The following is a 6,744-nucleotide window of genomic DNA, read 5'->3' as shown; positions in this document are numbered from 1 at the left end:
AACACAAACCAACCAATGGGAACGAGGCTGAGCAGGGGCAGGGAAGCCCCGTGTCTGTGCCCTCAGGGCCCCTCTGCCAGGGCTTTTTGTTAGGGGGGAACTGCTAACAAAACTTGATAACATTTTACTTGTAGGGAGATTTTTGTTGATGTTGAAAGACTGGTGCTAAGAATTAGCCAATTATATTACACAACTTTCCACTACAAATTCTAATTCTGCTTGAACAGAAGGATGCACTCTGAACCTAGTTTCTCCTATGGTATTCGTTTTGAATCAAAAGTAACTGATTTTTGTCTTTTCCTGATAAATGCTTCTATTGATTTTTCTACTGCTTAAGCTCCCGTTTTAAGGAAAACACTTATTTAAATCAATCCCTATTCAGACAAACATTTGAGAACAGGCTTAATTGCAGCTCCTCCGTAGGCCTGATGGGTGTTCTCCCTGCTCCATAAGAATGTTCCTATTATGAGGATGTTTGGGTTAGGTCCATTAGTCATGGCCTCCTTCATCCGCCAACCTCCTTGATCTCAAATGGTGATAAAATATTGCCTCCAGATAAATGACTGTTCTAAGGTGGGTGAGCTCCAAAGTCCTTCAGGAGATTGTTGCACAGACTGCCCCTTGAAAGCTTGAAACTGCTTTTTCTCCTTTTCACCTTTGTTCTGGGCTCCTTTGTCCTTGTGGGCTGGCAGTTTCAGGATGGAAGCAGTCACTACATGTTACTGGAAATATAATCCCCCAGATCCCTAATCAGGAAAAGTTCAAATGCTCATTGCCTTAAAACATGAGTATATACCCTTATATTTGGGATTGGTCTGTCCTGTTTTTGATAATGTGACCAGCTGAGAAATGCAGATGCAGAGTTTTAACCATGCTCACTTTAAGAAGGGGTGTTCGTAGTTAGGATACGGATTCAGGCACCAGTTGGTCGAGACCAGCTCTGCCAGTGCATGGTATTGCTAGGCTGAGAACTTCTCTTACCTGGTAAACAGAGACAGTTAGTAAAATAACACATGTTTTAGTGCAAGCATCTTCCATATGGAGCATCGCAGAATGTTTATGAGGGTGAATGGAGGGGAAGAGAACCCAGCTCCACAGGCTGAGGCCCATCCACAACGGCAGAGTGCTTGGCACAGTGGCTATGGGCTTCTTCTCAGACCTTTAGGTGAAACTAAAATGTAACTAAAAAGAAGCAAAGAGTTCATTCTCTCATCCTTCTTCAACTGGATTATTCTAAAACATTTTCCTCCAGTCTGCTGTACAAAATGCCGAGATGCTGTACCAAACGCCTGACCTTCTGTGAGGATTTTCATACATAACCACAGTGGAAAGCAAAAATGTGTGCCCTACAGTCATCCCTGCATTAGCTACTCATCAAATAAGTTTGACTTATACCGATCTTTTTACTGAAGACCCTGCATAACTTTTTTCTGTTGCTTGTAATCTAATACTTCATGAGACTTAATGTTTAGGGTGACAGAAACTGTGGATACAAAAATGCTGCTAGCACGGATTTTCTTGCTATTTTCTAAGTCCATGAGAGACTTTTTCTCTCTCACAAAAGATAGCCGCAGAGTTCTGTAAACAATGAAACACCTGCAGCCTTGAGAAGCATTGTTTATACTATAGTAGAAAAATATTTTGACAATGGATGTTTTAGGATTTTAGCCAATCACCCCCAAGGGGTGGATGATCCTTTGTCCAATTAGACTATGAAGAAAAAAGTCTATAAAAGAGTTTGTAAAATAATTAAATAAATCAATCTTGCTGCACAATTCCTGCCTGCTGGATCTTCTCTCCTCCTCCCTACAGCTGTGGGACACGGTGATATATCCTAGGGCATTTTAATAGAAACTTATATTTCTGCTGTTTATCTTCAGAAGATATTTTTTGCTGTCCTTCAGAAACATAGGAATTGCCCCTACATGGTTACACCTGGCATTAGGTTACTCTAGGTTTTGGGGAATTTACAAGACCCATGGGAGATCTTCATCCTGATGGAAGTTTCAGTCTTACCCATAACAGTTTATTGAGCTAAATAGGTTTTGGGGAATTTACAAGACCCATGGGAGAGCTTCATCCTGATGGAAGTTTCTAGTCTTACCCATAACAGTTTATTGAGCTAAGGATCAGATGTATGGTACTTAAAAAATTCTGATATAGTTATGTTTCTTTCTATAGTTGATATAATTCTAATTATTCTTCCTTGAGTCAGGTATGGGTGGTTCTTCCCTTCAGATCCCTTATGCAATTGCTTTGTAAGTTTGTAAAAGTATTTGCTGTTGCTGTGGTTTAAAGGGTCAGCTATTTCTTGGAGTTCAAATGTAGTTTTGACATAACCTTCGTGTATACTGCCAAATGTCAAGGATTATGAAAACCTTGTTTTGTCACAGGCGTGGAGGGAGGTACATTTTTTTGGAACAAGATAAAGATCCTAAGAACAGTTCATTTTCTGGAAAAATGTAGAAGGCTTGCTGACCTTTTGAAACTAAGTGTAACTGAACTCTAGTGTTTATTGATCTGCACAAAACCCCCTCCCAAATACCACAAATTGCTTTGTGAAGTACTCCTGGCTTCTGGCATGAGGTGAAGTATTGAGCAGTAGAAAGTGTTTTGATTATGCATTTAAAAAATGGGAAATGTGTGAATATACATTTATATGGATTCTGTGGGTTATAATGAACTCTCAGAGAGTGCTAATGCCAGGCTGCAAACTTCATTTTGATTGCAGGGTCAGTCGTTGCCTTCTTCCTCTCTGTTTATCTCTAGTGTGGTCTGTAATTTGAAGACACTGAAGGGCTGCCAGTAGGAGGCTGTCAAATTCAGAGTTGTTTCCCTGTATGTACAATGCTGAGCAAGCTGAAGTAGGTGGTGTATCTTCTACATCAGTGCATTATATGACTGAGCTCTCAGAGATGTCTGACTCAAAAGAATAACACCTCTATTTGTGGTACAGTGAAAAGGTGTAGGAGGTTGAATTTGGACTGTTTTTCTCCTTAAATGATAGTCAAGGTTTAGGGATTCATATTAAAGTCCAATATTTCTAGGCAGTTCACAATGACCTATAAAAGGAGTTTTTTACGTTTTTAAAAGGTACTGAGAGGAAGAGCCACAAAACCCACAGTGGGCCCTTGTAAAATTGTTGGCCTCATGACTTTGTTAAGCGGTGTTCCTGATCCAAGTAGTTGGCAGCATGTTTTCCTGTATGTTTTCTTGAACATATCTTGACGACATGTTTGCTTTCTGCCAGCATTCTGTGGAAAAGCCACTTTATTGCATGCTGCCAGAGGTCTTAAAATGAGTGACCACCCTTCTCAGTTGTGCTTACATCTGTGCCGGGTGACTTCTCCAAACAAGAGTAGATCACGGCTTATGGGTCCATAGCACAGGAGGTAGACAGTGTGTTTCATGCTAACACAAAATATTCTTGGGTAGCACTGAAGAGTTGCACACCCAGGCAGCCTCTGGGCATTTCTCTGTGTGGCATCATTCCCTGCTGTGCTGTTTTTGCAGTACTCCTCAAAAGCTTTGTGTGGTTGTGCAAGAACAGTGCATGTACTGCATGAGCAGTTGTAACTTATGCCCAGTCTGTTCTTGAAGGAGTTTTCTTTGTGTCAGCACAGTTTTATTGTGACTTTGAAGTTGCCTGTTATGGAATGTGCTCACTATCTTAAATGTTTATGGAAACCTTCAAATGGGTCTGAGCTTCAATAACATTGTAAGATGCTTTCAACAGAAAAAGCAGTACAGACTTTCTCTCCTTTTCCCTTATCTAATTTTTTTTTATAGCTGCATGATTTTATTTAGAGAACTTTAGCAGCACTAGTATTGGAAACACTTTCAGTTGAGATCACTCAGGGTTTTCGCGATAATTTCCAGCACTGGAACTTCAGAAGGTCACTGGGGTGCAGCTTGGCAGATAGATGGCCAGTTCCCTAGCCCTACACCACATAACCTCAGACAACTTCAGGCTTGCATAGAGATCCTAATAAATTTATTTTGTAAATTAAAATCATGTACCCGTGTTGCAGCCCTCTTAGAATAGGCTATTTCAGTTGCAAGGTATCTACAACAAGCATCTAGTCCAACTGCCTGAGCAATACAGGGCTGGGCAAGTTAAAGCACCTTATTAAGGGCATTTTCCAAATGCTGTTTAAATGCAGGCTTGGGACATCAGCCACCTCTCTAGGAAGCCTGTTACAGTGTTTGGCCACCCTCTCAGCAAAGAAATGCTTGCAAATGTCCAGTCTAAATCTCCCCTGGCACAGCTTTGAACCATTCCCATGTTTCCTATCACTGGATACGAAGCAGAAGAGCTCAACACCTCCCTCTCCCCTCCTCAGGAAGCTGTGGAGAGCAGTGAGGGAAGCTGTGGAGAGCAGTGAGATCACCCCTCAGCTTCCTTTGCTCCAAACTAGACAAGGCCAAAGCCCTCAGCTGCTCCTCATGGGACATTCCTTCTGGTCCTTTCACTGGCTTTGCTGTCCTCTGGGTGCATTCAAGGACCTCCACATCCTTCTTAAAATTGTGGGGCCCAGAACTGCCCAAGTATTCAAGGTGAGGCTGCACCAATGCTGAATTCAGTGGGACAATCACCTTTTCTGACTGGCTGATGATGCCTTTTTGAGGCACCCCAGGATGCAGTTTGCCCTCCTGGCTGCCAGGGCACACCCTGCTGACTCAGACTGAGCTGCTGCCAGCCAGCAGCCCCAGGTGACCAGTGGCCAGCCAGGTGTAGCCCCAATCAGTACAGCCCTCTGAGCTCTGCCTTCAGCCAGTTCTTCACCCAGCACACCCTGAACCCGCTCACCCCACAGCTGGACAGCTTCTCCAGAGAGATGCTGTGAGGGGCAGTATCAAAAGCCTCCCCAGAATGCAGAAAAATTGCATCTACCATCTTCCCTTCATCCACTGAGCAGGTGACCTTATCATAGGAAGGTGTCAGATGAGTTAAATGAGACTTTCCTTTGTGAACCCATGTTAATTGTGCCTGATTTTACATTGTTCTTCAAATTACTTTAATAGTACCCAGTAGAATCTTCTCCATAATTTTTCCAGGTACTGATACTAACAGGTCTGTAGTTCCCTGGGTCTTCCTTCATATCCTTCTTTGTAGACTAGAATAACATTGGCCAGCTTCAGTCAGCAGGGACCTCTCCAGACTCCCAAGACCTTTGGTACCTGATTGAGAGAGGTCCTGCCATAACTTCACTAGCTCCTCAGGTACTCTGGGATGAATTCCATCAAGCCCCAAGGACTTGTGAACATTCAGCTGATACAGCTGGTCCCTTACAGTTTCAGTGTCCACAAATCAAAAGTCTCTATTCTCACACTCATGGTCCTCCTGCTCAGGAAGGAGGCTTATCTCAACTTTCCAAATGTGTGTGTTTGTAACTGCAGTGGAATATTCTGACCATATTCTTGCTAAAAAGCAAAATATTCATACACACATATATCTATATCTATTTCTTTCTTTTTTTTAAAGTATCTTGAGAACCCCTCTGTGTGGAATCTTTTACACATGAATCATGCAAAGACTTGTGTGGTGTTATAGAACACTCCGCCACCACCTGCTTGATAGAATTGAATTACAGAATCTTATCTTGTAATTTGGAGAGTGAAAAATCATTAGATACAACTAGACAAGTCTCCTACTCTTATCTTATGAAAAGTTTAAAAATTCATTATTTTCAGATAAATAGGATCCCTCTTGTGAGTAATAAGCTAGAAAGGTGGGCTAGAGGCTATCTTTCATCTGCAGTAATCTCAGTGACTAATACAGAAAGTGATGGATAGTAATGAAAATATCTGCTTTGAGTTGTCTTTAAAATTGAACTAGATAAACAACATGTCATCAATTTGCAGTCATTACTCTTTTCTAAGAAAGAAATTTTAGAATTGCGTCACGGCTATAGCCTCAGACTCTGTGCTGTGCATCATTTAATAAAAACTAGGTCCATTGAGCAAAAGTGGTATCATTAGCTAAAGTTACTGCAAGAAGAGGAGCTAAGGGCTACTTCAGACTTGGATGTGGAATCTGTCTTCAATGACAGATTCGTTTTCCTGCTTGTTTGAATTAATAGTGAGATATGGAAGACTGAAAACTGGTTTTTAGCAGTATTTCCTTTCTTGTACATGTCAAAATCTGTCCAACATACTGGGATCCAAGTCTCATTTTAATCAACTGTATTTCCTTGATTGTTATAAGTCAAACTTGTTTTCTCCTTAGCTGTCATGTGATTCTTGAAGTCACCTTTATTAGTAATTTTTTGCTTTGGTATTTTGCAGTGCCTGTAGCCTTTATGCCTAATTTTCCTTGGGGAAGATTTATGAGTAAGTTGAGGAGAGACAGGTCCTAGGGAACATAGTATTTGCTCAGAACCAATGTTAGAAAAGTTTGTTTCCTTTTGGAAGTGGAATTTAGTTGTTTTTTTTTTTTTTTAAATTACTGATGTACCAGCACTTGTTCCATGATTGAGCATATCAGCGGATGCTTAACTGACCAATGTGAGCCTGTTTTACACTCAAAGATTAGCATGGATGAACCATAAATGCCATTCACTTGATTTTCACCTGTGATTTTTTCTTGGATGGTCAAGCAATCCAGTGAATAGCAAAGAAATGCCCTTTGAGATTTGAGGAGCCCTGCCCTTTGAGCACTTTTCCATACATATATGGGTAACCTTTCTCCACAGATCCATTTGCTCAGAAGAGCTATCAGGATAACCTTTTCTTCCACAGATC

Source organism: Corvus brachyrhynchos, unplaced genomic scaffold (assembly GCF_000691975.1).
Source record: "Corvus brachyrhynchos isolate BGI_N302 unplaced genomic scaffold, ASM69197v1 scaffold31, whole genome shotgun sequence".
NCBI lineage: Eukaryota > Metazoa > Chordata > Aves > Passeriformes > Corvidae > Corvus > Corvus brachyrhynchos.
This window is presented reverse-complemented; position numbering follows the sequence as displayed.